This window comes from Ambystoma mexicanum, chromosome 2p, assembly GCF_040938575.1.
Source record: "Ambystoma mexicanum isolate Mex_15411 chromosome 2p, UKY_AmexF1_1, whole genome shotgun sequence".
NCBI lineage: Eukaryota > Metazoa > Chordata > Amphibia > Caudata > Ambystomatidae > Ambystoma > Ambystoma mexicanum.
This window is the reverse complement of record NC_090923.1, coordinates 1,438,628,159-1,438,649,131: the sequence shown is the minus strand read 5'-3', so window position 1 is coordinate 1,438,649,131 and position 20,973 is coordinate 1,438,628,159.

Below are 20,973 nucleotides of genomic sequence, written 5' to 3'. Positions count from 1 at the left end.
CTGCGTGCATCTATTAGTGGGTTCATAGCGCTTTGTTAGTCTCTAACGTAATCTAGCGTTCCTGGTAACAATATTACACGGGTAATTAGAAGTAAAGTTCGCAGTGGGGGGTTTAAGTGTATCATGGTAGACACGTTGCCTACCTTCAGATAAATAGGATTAAGTTGAGCTCAGGGGTGATTAGGGAAGAACCATACGAGACCCAGAAAGCTGATAACTATGAGAAGGCGACCAAAGGCGCAAATGTGATGACTGGTGGTTAGCATGCTGAGACAGGTGGCCAAAGCTGGACAAGCTATTATAGGAGCGCTGTTAAGTTGGCTACGTGGGCTAAGGTAACAATAGCAAGGCATGGGGAATTTTTGAAGTGTTATAAAGAAAAACACGTGGCTGTCCCAGTAGTGAATTATGGGTAACTTTTGACTTATAGAGATTCTAAAGTGTATGAACCAAGCATTGGTCCCAATAAAAATACTTATTTCTTGTCACTGGTTTAAATTTGGATTCAATTTGGAGCAATATTCCAAAATGGCTGCTTGTCTTTATCTAGTATGGTTTTTCGCAGGTATTGCCAATTCGTAGCTTTCAGTTATTTTTTCTTTCTTTTCAAAATCAATTTAAATTATGCTCTAATTTCACTTGCATGATTCTGTTCCAGACCCTTTAAAAGCATAACTAATTTGTTCCAGGCGTTTCTGAAATCTTTTTCAAACCGAGAACGTCTTGTACTTGTGGTGCTTTTTAGCTGCTTATCTGAATAAAGAACAAAAAGTAAAATTGAATTGCTATGTCAATTGTACCCCTTCTCAATATTACAACTGCTCCCCAAGCTCAAATTAAAATACATTAAAAAAATTTAGAAGTTGACTATGCAAGGTCAACAGGCATTTGTCCCGATTCATTTTAGGCCACCATATATTGCTAAAACAGGACCTCTGTTTAAGTGGACATTATCGGACCTCGCGGTTTTCAAGAGACTAGCGCTCATTTCTTATTACACTGAGTCATGATCGCTCTCCAAATGGACAAGAATCCTAACCCCCTTGGCAAATTCCAGTGGTTCACTGCGAGTAATAGATTATCTGTAGGAGTCCGAGAGTAGCCTTTCCTATAAGTAAGCCACCTGGACAAACACCAGGAAAGCCCCTCGTTACCAGCTCCCAAACCTGGACAATAAAAAGTGGCTGCTAGTTTAGCCGATCAAAACCCTGTCCTTAGGTTAGATATGGTCCACACCTGATGATCATATAGAAGTTCCGTTATAGGTGTTGAAGGACCAAACTGGACATTTGGATCTCCTACTGCAATTAGGATTCAGGGTCATATACATCAAATACCCTTACATCTGCCAATATCTTTTACAGCACCCATAGAGATCTAATATGCTTTAGGTATAGCCTTACAAAATGACAAACACGGTGGCACCACACAGAAAATAAGTTATATAGGTGTTGCATGTAGGCAGTGTGCAGGACCAAGAACACCAAGCAGTCCACAGGCCGATCCATTCATATAAACCAGCACATTCAGCTTACATTGAATTTTCAAAAAGTAGTGTAGTTCTCAGATGCATCGTTAAATCCCAGATGCTGCTAAAATGTGCACAATTTAGTATTGTTCCCAACTTCCACTCATGTTAATTAGCTTGAAGGACGAATCAATATCAATTTCTGATTTCGGAGGCTCACAGCACTAGTGTACCCAAGACGCAACACCATTAAATGAAGCAACTCGCGTTGTGAGAACTTGTGTTCAATCATGGGTGCCCAAGAGGGACATGAACAATGAAAGTCTGTTAGTTTAGTAGCTGCATATCCATGCAGGAAAATGTACAGTTTGTTCCGGAATGATTCCTTTTCCTTGTTGCAACTCAATGCCACCATTTCCTGGGGAGCAAATGATAATTCAACACGGCGTAGCATGTCACACATTATGGGTAAATATGAAAATAGGGGCTGTGTTCCCTGAGTGCACATGCAAGAGACATGCAAAAAACGGTCAAGTTAGAGGTGACTCAATCTGGGGGCACAAACATGGAGAGTCTGGTGTAGTGTGCATGAAAGTGGAGAAAGTAGAGACAAGATGAAGGAGTCGGAGTGAGTTTGTGACTGGAGGAATGAGGTAGAGGAGGTACATGAAGGAGACAGGTGGAGCAGAAAGGGTAGACAACGGAATTTGAGAAAGAGTGGGATGTAAGGTGAATGGTCAGTGTGACAAATTAACTTCTGCCCTGCAGGAGTACACGGGTGAGTAGAGGCTCAAACGCGAACTCAGCCCGTACACTTCTTCAAACCAACAGCCAGCACAAACAGAAAGGTAAAACTGGCACAGTTAAGAAGTGTACCTCCTTCTCCTTTTGTGGTACTACAGGCCGGGGGAAGGCTATACTCTCAAGAGGGGTGTGAATGGTGTTCAGTAACAATCCTAACAGTGAAGTATAACAGTCCAAAATAAAGGGATGTCCAATAAAGGTTCTATAAAAAAATATATACTTTAATCCAACACATAATGTACATTAATTACACTCTGGGTAAAGAGACGGGGAGAAAAGGCAATAAAAATGACAATGTTTCAAAAGGATATATTTTGAGTTACATAAAAGGGATGAATGTGACCTAGCCAGTCTCTAGGGCCTAAATTGGTCTGGGGAGGGGCAGTTATCAGTCATTTATACCTTTGCAGTGGCTTGGCAGTTCGACAACGGGGAACTAGTCTTTTTAGCGAAAATGGTTCATAGATCAAGACAATGAAAAAAGACAGCACCAGAGGGTGCTGGTTTTTCAAATGTGTTGAACAGTTCTTGGAACATCGCTCCAAGCAGTTCAACAGCGTACCCAATAGGATTCTGGCTGCCTTGGCTATCTGAGCGCCATGAGACCCAATCCAGGGGCTCAAGGACAAGATTAGTTATTTTATCATGATCCCAAGCACTGGTGAGACTTGCGCACAACTCCAGGTGTCCTTCAACACAGTGAGTTCCTGGGAACCGCTGTGGCTGGCAAAGATGCAGGTCTTGCTCCAGCAGCGGGTCCCTCATTTTGTTGTGAGTTCTACTCCAAGGACTCATGGACAAGATGGTGGCTTGTTCTTCGGCTCCCAAACACAGGGGAGGCTGGAACACAACTTATCAGGAGTCTTGCCGGAGAGCACAGGGCAATAGCTATATCTCACAGTATGCACTGTAGATTAGGTGAGATTAATGAGGCAATGCTAGCACATAACAGAAATAGGGTACATAGCAAGCTGATCTGAGTTGAAACAGCTATTCACAGGAACTACAGGTGTTGGAGCTGTCTGCAAGTAAAGAGAGAGAGAGAGAGAAAGCAAAGACAAGCAAATATACTGGGCAACACAGATTGATTTGAATAAAGGATGTACTGGAATATGATAAGGGGTCTCCAGGAATTAGGGAAAGCCCTTGGGATTGGTAACAGCAGATTACTCTTAACATCTGTTATACATAAGCATCATGAGTTAAGAATGCCGAAGAGACTGTTAGTACAAGGGTAACACTGGGGACCATATACTGAGACAGGTAAGACTGCAACTGACTAGACGAAGGCAGCAAAGGTCTTTCCCCTCTCTGATCTGAACAGAGACCAGCCCAGGGGTCACACTGTAAACAGATACAGAGCGGAGGCACAACAGTGGGGTGGACCAAGATGTAATAAAGGTGGAAAGCAACGTTGAAAGAAATAACCAGGTACAGGACAGGATAGAGAAACAAAGTACAAAGCAAAGACTGGAATATCAGAATACACAAGACAAAGGACTCAGACAAGATAGGTGACTGCAAACACAGCGAATAAGAAGAGGTTCAGGAAACTCAGACTACTTATAAACAGGCACTAGTACTGTGAACCTAATCTGGTAATATCGCAGGCAAGAAATGAACAGCAAAACCCCAAGAGACTGGGATTGCATAGAGAAAGAGAGAAAAGCTAGGCAGAAACAGGGCAGGTCTCTGAAGCAGAAATGCTCACAGAAAACAGGGTGTTTACAGAAGGTCAGAAAAGATATCAGTAAAGAACTAAATGTCTTTAACAGCAAAACAGAACAGGGTTTCAGAAGTCGAAAGCTAGACATCAAGGAAAGGTTAAAAACCAGGCAGACTGCAAAATCAGACTGGGAAGGCTGCTGCAAAGCAGCAACAGCAAACAGGATTCAAAAGCCAAAATCAGGATATTCAGCAAAGGTTCAAAAACTGATCGAAGGAGCACAGAAGCACAAACTCCCAGTGGAAGCAGTTGACTGAACAACTGCTTCTGTTCATAAAAAGCTTATAAAGGTCCTCCCAGTCAACAGCCCAACAGGGTTGAGCTGATTGCAGTCTCAGGCAGCTGTGTTCAAACAAGCCCAATATCCCCCCACCCCCCAGCTACAGTAGCCAGCAACTGTGGATTGTAATTAAAGTCTCTTTCGCTCTCAGCAGCATAGCCTGCAGTAGCTTGGAACAGGTGAATGCCACCAGGGCCTCTCCAGCTCTTAATTGGTTTGCATGGCTCCTCCAGCCCTCTGCCTCTTGGACAGCATACATGTACCAGACTGCATCTGCTGGTTTAACCTAAAACCCAGAATGGAAAATTAAATTAGATTTGTCCAAAACTGCAGCTGTAAAACAAGTAAATGAATGCAGAGGCAGTTTGTAGGTTTTAACTTTGCAATTATGCCATAAACAGAGTTTCTGAATGTGCACATGTAGCAGCACTGGGTGGCAGGTGGGTAGTATCCTGGCACAACTGCATATGTCCTTCTACACGGTGAGGTCCTAGGTACTGCTGCGGCTGGCAGAGAGGAAGGTCTTTGCCCAGCAGCAGGTCAGCCCCATTGTTTCCTCGGGATGGTTAGTAAGCAGGCCTTGCCTCTGTCTGGGGCCAACTGTCTTCACCTCACAAATGAGGACGTTGGAAAGGACAGCTCTCCCAACAGGGACCAAACATATTCTTCGTCAAGGGCTGAAATCCAGAAATGAATCAAGGAAGGGGTAGGAGAGACATTATTTTAAATTTAAAAAACCCACAGGTGATCGGAGTAAAGCTGGCCTGCTTTAGGGGTCAATTCCATGTTCTGGGAATCAGTGGACTTTGCCTACTGACATCACACCCAATATGCTTTACGCTACAGGAAGTGGCGGGGACAGAAAGAAAATATAGAGGCAGAGAGAAACAAGATGGCAGAGTTTTCATCCAGCTGTAAAGAGTTCCATTTTTTTAAACTAACCAAAGCCCTTTCCTTCTCAATTAAACCAAAGGCCTTTGTATATGCAGCACCCTGATGTGAGGTTACACATGTTGTAAATTGATGTGCTCTTTTCTTCCTATTCCCAGGAGACAACTTCCTGTGGAGTGGCTCATCTCTCTGGAGATGGTGTATCTGTATTTATTTTATTTGTAGTGCGCGCCAGGCCCAGAGGCATCCGGGCGCGAAGAACTTAGTAGGCTTATTTACATAGATTACACAACATATACAAAATAAAGCACATAACGTACATTTACAGTATAATACAAAGGTAATAACAGTGAGCAGTAATCATAGGAGCATAGTTTAGGCTAAGCAAAGTTTACAGGAGGCAAAAACTCAGCTGATCACTACAGGCAGAAGGCTACATTAGATTTGAGCAGCAAGCCAGGATTTGGTTTTCATTTTGAAAGAAATTAATGAAGGCTCAGTCCTGATAGTGGAAGGAAGAGTGTTCCAAAGCTAAGTGGCCAGAACAGGGAAGATCACGCTCCCAGCTTTTTGGAGTTTAAATCTGGGCAAGGATAAACTGTGTGTCTGGGCAGTTCTTTGGGGTCGAGCGGAAGCGTGGAGGGAGAGGCGGTTGGAGAGGTAGAGGGGGGCCTTGTTCGTCAAGCATTTGTGGGTAAGGGCCAGTGTTTTCAGCGCAATTCTTTCTTTGACAGGGAGCCAATGCAGGTTAGTCCTGATATCGGAAATGTGTTGGTTTCGTGGAATATTTAACGCCGCTCTAATGGCGTTGTTCTGGGTAATTTGCAATTTGTTCAGGTTGGCCTGGCTGGTCCCCAGATAAAGGGCACTGCAGTAGTCAATCCTGGACATGATGAGCCTTCTAGCTAAAGTGATGCTCTTGGGGGTGGGCAGAAAAGGTCTGCAGGCCGCAATGAGTTTGCAGGTATATGCCGACGCTGATCTGATGGCATTGGTTTGTCTTGTCAGGGGTGGAGTCAAGATAGATGCCCAAGGTTTTAGTATCCCTGGACACTTTAATGACATTGACATCAATGATGAAGGACTGATACAAGTGATCTAATTTATTAAGTCGTTGAGAGGAACCCAAGATGAGGAGCTCCGTTTTATCATCATTGAGACAAAGTTCGTGTTGGGCCATCCAAGCCTGGATTAGCAAATATTCTTAATTCAATCCCTTGGTGTCCGCCATGTGATCACCTGTGATGGGGATGAGTATCTGGGTGTCATCCGCATAATTAGTGTAAGAGACACTCAGATAATCAAGAACATCAAAAAGTGGTTTGGTGAACACATTGTAAAGTGTAGGTGACACGCACGAGCCTTGAGGGAACCCACATTGGATACGGGCTGGGTCAGCAGCTGCTGAGGGGGAGAAGACCCTCATGTGTCTGTTGCTGAGAAAGGAGCTGATCCAGGCAGCGGCTGAATCGGAGAAGTAAGCAGCAGAGCAGAGGTGCTGGCACAGGATTTTGTGATTGACCAGATCGAAGGCCGCAGACAGGTCTAGGAGTAATAGCAAGACGAATTTCCCATTATCTTTCAGGACTTCGATTTGAGTTTTCAAGTCTATCAGAGCTGTTTCGGACCCATGCCTGGGACGGAAGCCGGATTGTCTTAGTCCAAGGAGGTTATTAAGTTCCAAGTAGTCTTGAATCTGCAGGTAGGCCGCACGATCAAGTAGTTTGAGCATGAACGGGACAGTTGTAATAGGCCTGTAATTAGTTGGTATACTCGGGTCTAAGGAAGGTTTTATTAGCAGAGGGATCACCCAAGCATCCTTGCATCCTTGGGTAGGTGTTACCTACCCTCACAAAGGACTACAGAGATGCAATTCCCAAGGCTACAATCCTGCCAGGCCAGCCTATCTCGGCAGAATAAGCATAATCCTTTCACAGCTGAGCTGGGCTCACAGGGCTGACATATGCGTAATATCAAATTGCTGTGGCTGTAATATTCATGAGAAATACCATAACTCAGGTATAGCTAACATTGAAAGATTATTCAGCCACCAGGGCCATATCATTAGAATTATGGAGTTTTGGCACAGGGGGTGCATGCCTTAAATGTAGCCCCAGCGCTATATATACTTGGCTGTCAATGGGCACCTGTGACCTCTGAATCCGATCTGTGCCACTGAAGAACAGGCACTGCATATCAAGCTAGTGATGCAACAGGGCACATGTGTACACTATGCTTTTAGCATGGAGCTTAAAAAAGGGGATTCTGACTGGCCGATTACCCTTTCAGAGATGGAATTAGCCGCACCATTTTTATTAATTAATACAAATTAAAAAGCCTGGACTTCCACACCTTTGCTAGAAGGCAATTCCACACAAACAGTGAGAGGCAAAGATAGGAAGTGTTAGGAGTGCAGCGTGGAGAACTGCTGTGTCCAGCGACCAGCACAGTAGAAGCGGCTGAGGCAGCCATATTGAAATAGGAAGTACTGGAGGAAAAAAAAAGAAATTCTATTGGGGGATCCCACTAGCGATGGGGGTGGCGGCACAGGTAAAGACGGAGGTTTTTCCGATTACCCCTCCCCCATAAACATTTGCTTCTCATAAGATTAATCATGGAAAATAACCCGACAGAGGGGCGTTTGCTATAACGTTGCAAGCAAATTATAAAATGTGTTGACCGTTTAAACCTAAAAAGTCGTACTCACACATTTCCTGCAGAGTACACTCATAACATATGATTTCAGAGGGATCCTGACCAGACGCTCAAGTCATCTGGTGTGTGCGTGTCTTGCCCGGGCGACACTGCATCATTTAAAACAGTCTGAACGCACTAAAATAAAGGAGGGGTGCAATTGGATTTCCTCGCATCCGAGATCCGAGGAGACATTTTCTGCTGGATCCCGGATCTGTGAAAACCCGGCCTAGTGGTAGCACTGGAAAGAGGAAAAGGCACTACTGTGCAAAGGTGTACACCTTTCAAACCACGCAACCGCTCACCTCAGCAGTGGGTAGGAATTAGTTGCAACAGCTCACCCCATCTTTTTAATTGGAAGGCAGGGGATAATATTAACTCTGAATTGGTATAAGTCACTTTAAAAACTAATATCCTTTTCAGACAATTTCACCTTGAAGACCAACGCTGTCAGGAATGCATATTGAGGAAATGAGCATAACTAAGAGAAGGAGGAATGCAAGCAAATGTCGGGGTTGCTAGGCAGCCCAATATGAAAAGTGGGCGGAAGCTCTTTTGAAGTTAGCTTCCTGTTAACAGCTTCCTGCTCCAAGGCTGGCACGCCTTCTCATACAAGACTAACCTAAGGACGTCCCAAAACCTAGTGTTTCACTTCCCATAATGGTTGGCTGTGGAAGCCTCGTGATTGATTGTTTAAATGGGCAGACCTGAAGGGCCGCGTGGGCAAGGCTGCAGCACGGCTGCAGCTTCTACACTATGTCAACCAGTGCCCTGTCAGGACCTGGCCACTGGTGTTGGATCACTTATTTCCAGTTCTTAAGTATGTATTGATCCTTTCTATGGAATTGTTGCTTCTAAACTCCTAAATGAACTTTACTTGTGTGCTTTTGTTTGTGTCATGGGCATTTCATAAAAGAGGGCGGTTTCCCGCAATGCTCGTCCCTGGGGGTATAGTGGGTTGAGGTACTTTCGTAGAGGCACTGCCTCCACTCATATGCCAAAGCGACCCAGAGTACAGTGCTTCAGAGCAGGGGTAGACTAGGAACCAAAAGGGACCATGGAAATTATGTTCAAAGTGGCCCAATATTACACATTTTCTGCAAGCCCACCCTTTTTCTTTGACAGAATTTGGAAATTAAATAGGTTACCGCACAAAGAGGCCCAGTGTGCAGAGGCCTAGCAGGAAATCTCCAGAGTTCCCTATAAGCCAGTCCTCCCCTGCTTTTGAGCTAGGATGGCCGTTTTTTTTCTCTTCAGAATTCTCAAAGTGTAGCATTTTCAGAAAGGGTTTTCAGTATGTAGTTTTTGTGGAGCATTTTGCTTGAAGTGGCGAACCAAACCGAACGAACTCCCTTACGGAAGAAATTGTGGTCAATGTTTTGCAAAGAAAGAGAGGCGGTGCGCTGCTGCACGGGTTGCTCATTCAAGTGCTGACCCAATGTATGTGAGGTTATTAACTCAGCAGTAGGGCCCAGCCGAGAGGGCAAACCAATCGGAAACACCCAGCCTGTGTTACATTTTGTTACATTTTATTTATTGTTTCCTAGTGTGCCAAGTCGCGCGGGTTGCTGACGACCGTGGCCGCAAGTGAAAAGGGCACAGCCTTCAGTTGGCTGCGCTTCAGTCAATCTGGAGGCAATCAGCGAATGCACCTTAGTGCCTGACCTGGAAAAGAGCAAACAAAAGCAGAAAGCAAATGGAAAAGTTATTGAAAGTAGGTTGTTTAAGTCCTTTTCGCTACACTAGTTGCGCGCACTGAAGCTCTGACTCCTAAAGGCACGGGGACTCATCAAGGAATGAAGAGAACATGCCACCACTTGCAGCTAAATACCAGCGCATAAAATGAAACTCTGAAAATTATCTGATTAAAAAGAAAGCAAAAAAGAGATGAGGCCCTCAAGATACTTCACCAAACTTTCACTCCCAATAGGGAGTCGAAAAATCAAATTGTATATTTTTTTCAATAAAAATGTTTGCTTAATGCACGCCTGTGTCCATGGATCCTTCCCTTCTGACGAATTATCAACACAATTGCATAAAACTGAATCATGAATGTCCCGACTTAAGTTATTCCCAACCTAATCCTGATCGCCTCTCAAATTGGTTCCATGTGTTCAAATCGCTGCAAAAATTGCTGTGGTTTCAAAATATTGATTAAAAAATCCTGTGGTTTTTCCGCCGCAATCCATGTAAAGGATGCGGGGGACACCCCCGCAACTCCCGCTCCCCGTAAATGGTATAAAGGGGTTCACCTTTACCAGGTCAAACCACAGCATTTTTTCCGGGATTTTTTGGATAGGCAACATTTTTGTGGCGATTTTATCACTGCATACCCTCAAATTTCAGGGGTTGTGCGGATCAACAGAGGAAGGATCACCATTGGTGCTGGTGGCTTCTGAACTGGGGGCATTAGGTAGAGATTATGCATATGACTCATAGCACGCAGCCCCAAAAAAGTCCATCCCCACTTCTGTTAGGGGCCCGATGTATACCATTGGGGGTACATTGTACACCGGGAAGGTTTTAGGGAAGTGATAAAGTCATCCAAGTTCCCCATGACAATTGACAGACAGTACAAGATGGACCTGCTACAAAGATGTACATGTCTATTTTAAAATGAAAAATGTGTTTAATGTCAACAGTGAAACAACATGAAGATAAAGTATTGGCATGTTTGCGAATAGATGTTTCACACACATACCCTTTTGTCTACCTCTTCCACACAACCCCGTCCATATATTTATTTTCTTTAACACCCCAGATAGCTAAATAAAAAGATAGAAGAGGAAGAGAAGCTGAAGGTGAAGAATGCCAACAGTAGCCCCCCTTATTCCCTTCAACAGTTGTGACTCTTCAATGTTCAGAAATACAGCTTGACAGCGACCTTGTGCATTAAGTTATTGCCTTCGTCATCCATTATCAGTCGATTAAAGGTACCAACATCCTCTTCGATCGACGTGGTTTGTCTGATCATGAATACCTGTCATAATGTCTGTTCACTGGCCCCACCCCACACTTTGACTGGCACAAGCATTTACCTAGTCTTTCTGTGATGTTTCGATAAAAAACATGGAAAGTCCTCGATATCTGTCTTGTCCAGATCTGTGATCTTCTGCAAGCAGGCATTTTCCTCTCTAAGCACTACTGTCCGAAGGATACAGAACACTCACAACTCTAAGGGTATACAGTCAATCTGAGGTCAGTGACCTCTGTCATGCTGTGTAGAACCTATTCATAAATGTGCAACTACAGAATCGATAGGTATGTGAAATTGTGTGCTGAAATGAAACATCTTGGTTGTTGTATACATTGAGTAATACCGGACTGGGAATTATGAGTTAATGACGCTTAGCTTTCATGGTTTGTTTTGTTAATGAAGCAATATGTTTTATGAACCAGTTCCAATGCGACTCTTGAATTTATTAGGCATATGCAACTATTCATCTACGTATTGTTTGTTAGCAGCAGTCCTCCTCAAAGCTGTAAGCTTTTTTTGCACAAGAGATTATCAGCAGGCCTTCCCCTGCTCTTCACACTAATATATGCTATTTAATCTTTGAAATGTTGATTTTAACAAGTTCATTGACAGTCTACATCAGTAAAAAGCATTTCCATAAACCTTTTTGAGGATGGATTTCTCTTGCAATAAACTGATCTTATCATTTATTTAACGTATTTGTTGTCTTCTTAATAGTTAACCTTTCAATGTGGCGGTTGTATCAACATGCCTTTCAATTTTGTGTTGGTGCGAACTTAACCACAGCTTTCTTTCCTTCTGGTACAATTTGCTGTGCTTGTTGATTCATGAATGCATACTTTTGTTTTTATCACAGAATCGCCACGTCAATTTCTGTGTGAATTAAAAAATGAAACACATCACACGTTCTAATTTAGTTTTTTTTGTAAATTTCTTTTCAACTCTTTATTTACATTTTTAAAGAAAGTATTACAACATCAAATAATGAACAACATCCAATATTTCACAATAATCTCCTCCCACCCCTGACCCTTTTTAGCATCAACTGAATATATTGTCAATTCACAAAAGAAATTCAAATCAATCATAAGTCGAATATAATAACAAGTACAGTAGCACCATAAAAGTCAATTAAAAAATATAAATCCCCAAACATGAAAGAAGAAAAAAAAACACATATAACTCCACATACATACACAAACACATATATTCCACACTACACAATTCACCCAGAATGTACACTATCGATTCAACTAATCGCAAAATGAATTATTTCCTTACGTGCCATACATATTATTAAAGGGTGTCCAAAGTTCCAAATAAAAGTCTTCCCGATCCCGTTTACATAAGAACATGTTCTCAAAGTCGATGAACACCATGTAACCAGTCTTCCACTAAATGCTTTTTCCTCGTCTTCCACAACTTCAGGATTTGTTTTGTCGCTGTCACCAAAACGTTGCCAATCCATTGACCAAACCCTTTAGCAACCATACATCTTCTTCTGTTTGATAGTAAAAGTACTTGAAGAGGTATCCTTGGAAAGCTTATACCCAATATTGTGTCCATGCTAGCCAATACCTCCTTCCAAAAGGACCTTGATCTAAGGCATTCCCACAGCATATCCAATAAAATACCCCTTTCCACACCACAACCCCAGCATCTATCATTGTACGTCAAACCCAAATCATACATACATACTGGCGTCCAATATAAACAACGCAAAACCTTTTGCTGGATAAGTCTCAATTTTAAATCCAATTTATTCCTAAAGCCCGCTCCCAATGTTTGTTTCCACTCTCCATCGGATAAACTACAACCGATATCATTCTCCCATGCTCTACGAAATATTGTTTTTTGGTAGCTTCTTAACCTACAATGATCTGAAATGTTCTGGGCGCTCGCTGTTTCCCACAGCTGGATTCGCTTGTCCTCTCACGTTGTCGATATGGAATACTGGTACCCTTTCACTCCTCCATGCACCCATTGACAACCATAACATTTGCATGAGTTAATAAAAACAATAGCTCTGAAACTTGTTTCATCTTTCAGATATTCTTGTGAGAGCTTAATTTAACTAGTTAATGGGTATCTGCTGCTGTTGTACTGTTTTCAAAAATGGATTCCTATCCGCGCAATTGGCCTGCCCCACCTCTCAGTATCCAAACCCGGGGTAGATATGTCAAGTTTCATGCTACTAACCAGTGTTAAAACCTCACTCACCCCCTCAATTCTGGACATGCACAAAGCACACCATAGTTTACTCGCCAAGGGCCAATTATCATTCGCCAGTGGCGAGTGCAGATTTTATGGCCTGCCAATACTTTATCCGGCCCTCATTCAAAGTGTTTTATAGCCCCCTGCCTCCCTTATAGTTGGGAGCAACCAAATGACCAGTTTCAGATTTAATCTTTTACCTGATGCTTGATTTTCTCCAGGCCCTCTGTACAGAATGCTTACACCCCCAAACCAGTCGTCGTTTTTACTTAGCATGATAGATGTTACACCACCCCACTCTGTATACTGCCAACAGATGTACAAATAATAGGAAATCTTAAAGAAGCCATTTCGATTGAAACCAGTGTGTATGGCTCCGTGTGATAATGTCGCCGGTAAAAAGTGACCAGGTAGGTGACTTTTTCCCGACCCCTAAAATTTGTTCCCCAGATATTCTAGGAGGGGTATAATTAAATATTACTAGCTCCAATCGTATGATATTTGGGGAAAGTGTTTGATTTTCTGGAGGGTGCATTTTCAGGGAAATGCCGCCACCTGTTGGCCATTTCCCTGTAGACATTATCACTGGATATTGTGAGTTTTAGGTGCCATGCTCCTGGCAGCTAAGAATGTCCCTGCTTCCGTTTGTCTAACTGCTGTTGAGATAGGATGACCAGATTTTTTTTTTAAACCCGGACGGGCCATCGAAATAGAAGTAGGACTAAGGTAAACACATACAACTTTAGTCCTACTTCTATGTCGGTGTTCTGTTAGGGGCGGGCCGGCGGGGAGCATTTCACGCCACCATTCGTGCAAAACGATTTGCGCGGGGATCCGATTTCGGGATTTCGAAATCGGGTCCTGGCAAAAAAAGGGACCATATCCGAAACCCCGAGCGGGGTTTATAAAAGAAAAAAACTCCCGGGACCCACGGAAGTTGGGTGATTTCCCCAGACTGTCCCGGGAAAACCCAGACGTCTGGTCACCCTATGTTGAGACCCTCTTGAAGGTTGTGTTCCTCCCTATGCATGTGGCTCACTTCAGCGAAACCCTCCACTGCCTCCTGATTGCATTCCTCCCCACATGCGAGGAGTACATTGTACGCTGGGGTGCAGCGCTAGAAGGTCACCCTGCCTTTGCTAATTTCCCTGTCAGTTAATAGTTTCTCAAGTGCAGTGGCTTGAATCGGATGCTGTCAAGATGCTTTATTAGAGTGGTATTTCTGTATTGTGAACGTGACTCAGTCTAATTAAGAACCTTTAGGAATGTTAGCTGCGAGACACATTCAAGGACGCTTTCCATATCTGATGTTCAATGGTGGCAGTGTGTGCAATTGTGTGCCTCGCCCTCGTGTTTCTGCAGGTTGTGGGCGCTATGCATTCGTCTGCAACGGCTTTTCAGATACACTCTCCAATGCAGGCTGTGGTGATGTAAACATCATTCAACAGTGTTTGCTGGGGGCCAGACTTGCTTTCAGATTTTTCATTTCCAGGGCCATGTAAACAAGTACTTCATCCTTGAGTGTCATAATGGCAGGTTTGGAGGTATTGGTGAATAAGCCCGTAGGCTTCCCTGCAAGGCCGAAACCCCGACAAGATCCCCCACGGCATGGGCAGCCCCATTGTGAAACTCTAAACCGGATCTAATGTTGAACATGTTTTGAACTATGACTCCCACAATGCCTTCTCATTGATTATGCTTGCCGGTGCTGATGAGAGTTGTAGTCCAGAACATCTGGGTCAGCCGAAGGTTTGCAGACCCCTGTAAATAGTCAAACGAATGGGGGAAAAGGGTGTGGTCCTGCGGGTGAGGATTAACAGTAGCCTACCCTCTTAGCCAGCAGTACTCGAGTCCCACTGCTCCCTCAGGAATTCAGAGGAACATTCATAAACTGTTATGAATGTTTACCTTCGTGTATGTGAGGGCTGGATGAGAGCCTGGACCTCCTGAGATGTATTCCAAGAAGTCAAGGCAAAGGAGGTGGCCTGTCTCTGAGGCCCTGATTCACAGAGTGTTTTCCTACAGGATTGCGCCATTATAAAACACTTCCGTGAATCAGGCCCTCCATATACTCAGCAGGCCCTCACTAGTATCTCCCTATTTCATGAGTGCTCATTTAAAACAAAAACGATGGCCTTTTACCCAGTTTCTTTGGTAATTTGTGCTGTAACATACACTATTTGCCGCCACTGGCCACAAATGTTTATTGGGCTGGAGGAAACTCTTATCTCCTATCTCCCCCCCCTTCCTCCTATAGTGGCCTGGGATTGTTAGAGCGAATTACCCTAAGCTGTCTAAGGGATGTAACTACATCACGTGACTAGTCACTTAGATATCACCGGAATTGAAAGGACACTTCCTGCCGTCCTTAAAATAGGAATTGCTCATTGGCATTGCCACTTACCTGATGGCTTAGTGACACTGCCAGCCATCGTGACCCTGTCAGTCATTGGGCTTGCCTTCAATAACATGTGATTTCAACGCAGTTACAAAATATCGCACAGGAGAATTATATTTTTCTCTCCCACTACCAAGCACTTTCCTCGCATATTTTAGGACTGAAGTTTGTTTACATAACTGTACTGAACCTAAAATATGTTGGAAGCACTGTTTGGACGAGAAAAACAGCATTCCCACCCAGAGACGGCCGCTCAGCCAATCAGGTGGCTGGTAGAGGGGGCAAGAATACAAGGTGTACTGCCCGCTCCTTCTAGCCACTTGATGCCCTTCCCAGGGTGGCGCCATCTTGATTGTGGTGAGGCAACATGGAGCATCTCCCTGTTGCCTTCCCATGTCCCCTCTTCCGTCTCCCCCCCAATGGTGTTAGTACCCTTTCCCCACCGCCCTCCCCCACCCCTCACCTGCTGGACTGTAGCTTTGTGCTCCGGACCCAGCGCTCTTCCCGCCCACGGTCACCATGGAAATGTAAAAGGGACTATGTCCCTTTTCCAATGGTGGTGGACATTTTTAAAAATGTTATCCCAGGAGATTGGGTCCTCGTAATAGTGTAGAACCCATCTCCTAAGAAAAAATGGTGGGGTGCAAATAGACATCACACCCAATCCGGAGGGTGTACAGCCTGGGAGCGGCCCGCAGCCCTCGCCGAGGCCCTCACTTAACTTGGGTCTGTCTAGGGTCGGTTAGCTGTCCGTTACCCGCCATGTACGCCATCCAGCTGGTGCTTGATTGCCATATTGTTCACCTGGAAAGGAGCTGCTATCCTTTCACCCTTTCCTCAACTATGAGGACAGTCTGTGATTGCCTCCTCCATCCAACCTGTGCTGCCAGCCCAAAGGAGTTGCATCTGGAAGTTGGTTGCTGGCTGTACCTGCTGTGGACACTGTGCTTGACATGTGTTGATGCAGTAAGCCTTTGCACTCCTTTTCTAGTCCCCCTTTGTCAGTGGTTGGTCTAAGATGAGAGAGAAACTGTGTTGTTGCAAGAGATACAGAACCTAGCAAATCAATAGGTATTTTTCCCAGGAAGCAAGGGACATTTACTTTATCTAGACAACAACAGTTCATGTACCCAGAGATGGACTCAGACCCAGAGCCGTATAGGTCCAGGTAGGATTCTCCCAGCACCTCTATCTGCGATGGTCAGCCTTTGCGGCTATGCAGTTAGTATACACCATCCTCCCGCTAAAGCCGGGGTCTGCATCCATTCTGTTTTGGACTAGATCTCCCATCAGCCCTATCCAGCATGGTCAATGGTGAGGTGTCCTAGGAGTCGTAGTCGCCAAGATCTGAAAAGCCAAAGGTTGTAGACCCTTGTACTAGAGAAAGACCCCTGAGTCTCCAGCTTCATTCCTTCTGTCAGGCCTTGAATGAATGCACCTCAAGAGTCCAGCCCATGTTAGTATACAGAGCACCCTTGCTCCTCATGGTGCACACGGCCGTGACCTCACTAAGTATGCCAATCATCCCATCAGTCGGGGCAGTGGTTGCACTCAGAGGAGGTGTGCCGGGAGAGGGGGCCAATGTGGAGGCCTGTCACTTCCCATTATTCCCACACAGGCATGCGCAGTGTATGTGTAGGTATGATCCTGTTCAAACTTCCCTTCTTCTGCAGATGCCTGAAAGGAACACTATTGTATTAGATGTCCTTTCATATCTCAGTTTTTCCTTATCGTGACGGTATTGCATAGTTGCTCAGGTGTAAGTGCAGGGTTGTTCGTCCCTACGTCGCAGCCCCGTCAGTTGTTGTTCCTCGGGTTCTCTGAACACCTGGCAAGGCACACTTCGATGGCAATTGAAATTCCTTTTGACACCTGGTAAGATACAGGGCACACATCGCCAGTCGTACGTAAATACATTAGAAAAACAATCATAAACCATGCAACCTACATAACGAGCCTAGATACCCCTGGATTTTGTGCGCTATATAGCAGTCTAAATAAATAAATAAACCGAAAGTTACAGAGTTTCAAAGCTCTGTCCATGGTTGTCTCTTTCTCCTCTCCAAAATCTACTGTACAGCCTGGACAGCACGGAGGGAATTGTTGTATGATCTGCGCTGCCGGATGGAATTGACTATAATAGAGCACAGCAGCAACGGAGTTGTCTGGTGGCATTTCAAAGAATGTAGCTGGCTTATTGATGTCGAGGCAAACCTGTAGCTGCAGAGAATGCCTTCTTTAAGTGTTCGGCCCACTAAACTGCCTACACCAACACTCTTAAAACCCCACTTTCTGCACACTACTTTCAGAAAAGAGCATGCGGTCAGTCCACTGTTTAGAAACAGGCATAAACAAATGCCAGAGCAGACGGCTTGAGACCCAAACAGTTGACCATTCTCATGCAGGGGTGCAAATTGAATTGTGCAATGGACAGTCACCTTGTCCTCGCTGCCATGGTAACATTCTGCTTCCGGCTGCTGCAAGCTCCCATGATTTAACTCAGTGAGGCCAGTGCCCGCTGCGGGAACCTGTCAAGGCCCTGCACGCTACGGTCACGTGTCCTTCCACGCTTCATGAGAAGAAGAGCTTTGAGTAGACTGATAATAACGACGCCTATTACCTACGAGCAAGGAGCCAATTCACTTTTAGATTCGAACTAAATAGATTTTCTTCCATTATCAGCTGATGTATTCACTGTGCATGCGTTGTTCTGCCCTCTTCGTCGTGGCGAGCGTGCGCATGTCCCTGTACTATCACGCCAGTTGGCATATGATGCCAATACCTGTCACACAGAGGAGGGGCCGGGGGGCACCACACGGCTGGTATGGTCATCAAATGGCAGGGTACTTCTACATGGCGTACCTTGGCATACGATGGTAATACCTGCCATGTGGAAGTATGTATGTTTGTTTTATTATTTATAATGTGCACCAGACCCGAGGGTATCAGGGCGCAGAAAGCGACAAGAATATTTTCTGCTTGGTTACAATGCTGTACAAGACAATACAACAAGGATAAAGTCAAAAGGTGCATACAACGAGGACAAAAGTCAATAGGTTCAGAGCAGACTGGAGGTGAAGGCATTTAGGAATTATATACAGACAGACACACAGCAGAAGTGTAGCCGATCTGAGTGGTAGAGTGTAGTGGCAGACCTTAGAAGACATATGCAGGTGGAAATAGAGAGGAGCGGGAGGCGCCCAGTGTTTAGTGGTCATTTTCTTGTGTTAATAGAATGTTGCAACTTTCTTTTTTTGTTCTGGACCCACCAAAATAGACAGGTGTTATTGACTCTGTACATGTGACCTGATCAAGATGACGCTGTTGATAAGACCCAGTTGGCGTGCGTGGACATGTTATTCTGTTATTAAAATGTTTGTTTGGTTGTTCAATTTGGCAGACGAAATACACATTGCTGCTTATTGTAATGTGATTTCTGGCACATTGCTTGCTTATGAATGCCAATAAACAAATTTAAAAATAAAAATACCTGCCATGTGGAAGGGATACCTTTTCCTATGACAGTACATGCTTGATTGTACTTGGCATGCAATGTTCTTTGCTGTGAGGTGTGGTGTGAAGATGTAATTTGCAGGTTATGTTCTTGGGGTTAGTGATTTCAGTTGAGGTAAATTATAAGGCGTGATTAAAGGTGCATACTTTGAGGTGATTTAATGTAAAGTGTACTTTATTTTTCATTTGGTACAGCTTAAAAATGGGTTGTATGTTTGCTATTTGTATTGCTTTGTTGTTAGTGAACACTTTAAAACTAAATCCATGTGCTGACTTTTTACTTGGCAGTTGTGAGGGTGAGTTACATTTCTGACAATGTTTTTCTTTTATGTACTGTTTATTGTTAGTGCTGGTTTTATACTGTCATGTTCAGTGCCTAATTATGTGGGCATTCCCAACATGTATAGACTTTACCTTTTATAGCTAGTATACCCAACTTTAAACCTAATATTTTTCCCCCACTGATGTCCTCATTTTTTAAGGCACTAGTGTACAGATTGTTTTAAATTAGGTTGTCACATTTCCTTAAATTCCCAAAGTTATGACGTCTACAAATTGTTTTGGTGGTATGTTCAGATTATTTTGCCAGTAACTACTTTTTGTATATTGCTTTGCCGGTGTGTATGTAATATTTTGCCAATGTGCAGAATATTTAATGTAATGTTTTTTTCTATAACATGGCTAATACTGTACCTGAGTTTGGTTTCTAAGCACGGATACGGGATTCGAACCTCTGTTGCTCTGCCTGGTCTTGTTTCCAAGACCAGCGCATTGCCCCTGTGCTATCCTTTATACTTTATAAAACATTCTGTGGAAGGTTGGGATTTTTAGAGATGTATTGATATGTTATTGGTGAACATTGTAATCAATGAAGATAGCTGATGTTTCTTAGTGTGATGCTATAGTGTGTGTGATTGGATGAGTGTGTGGATTGCTCTAGAAGTATAAGTCCGTGAAAGTGGAAATAGTGGGACCTGAACTTACAGCGTTTATGTTAATGGTCCATAGTAGCTCGTCTGTTTTTGTTAGGAAGATTATTCATTTTAATACATTTACAAAGGTAGTCTTTTTTGTGGAGTTGAGAGCAGATGGTTGATGTGTTCTAATGACTGAATTTAAAGTTACTTGCTTATTTATTGTCATTGTTTATAACTTGTGTTTGTGGAAGTAGTAATGTTTTATCATTTGCAAAGAGTTGAAAGTCACTTTTCAGGTTGTGGTGCAGTTTTGTAAGCATGCTTTGATAGAAATTCGCAAATGTTGAGTTATGAAACATTGATTTTTGCAGCCCCCTTGTGTTGTATGGTTCCAATGTTATGTTGGAAGCACTTACTTGGTACATGCAGTTGTTTTGATTGCAATAGTAATAGTTGGTTGTATTAATTCAAGCTTGTATTACGAGTCTTTTGAATCCATTAATTGGTTTGACTTGAGCTATATTCATTAGCTATGTGCTGTGTATCATTGTGTTTGCAGGTGAGTATTGTGTAATTGTCATTTTGTTTTGTTGTGAGGTGGAAATTATCATACATTTGTCAGCACATGATTTTGTTATGTTTTGTTCTACTGTGCTTAGCTTTATGTTTGTTTGTGTCCGTGTTCTATTCTGATATACATATTGGTAGGTTGGAATGTTCTTAATATTGCTATGATCTTTTCTTTTTTGCATTTACATTTTGTAGTCTGTTTTTTACCGTAGGCTTAATTTCGTTGGACATTTGTTCAATGATTACACAGGAAGCATGTTCCTGGTACTTATGCACCTGTTAATACCTAAATCTAAGTAGGCTTTTTGATGTTGAAATGTAGCTTTGGTGGAGGTACATATATAGTATTCAATTAGTATGGGGAATGTGTGGTATGAGAGAGTTTTAATTAGGTTTGTAAGGCCTACATTAGTAGTGGTCTTAGAGTGAGTACCTGAAATCGTTAGTTCAGTTGTATGTGGTGTTGATGGTTTTGCCTTCAGGACATTGTACAATTCGATATAGTGTTTGGTACGTGACTT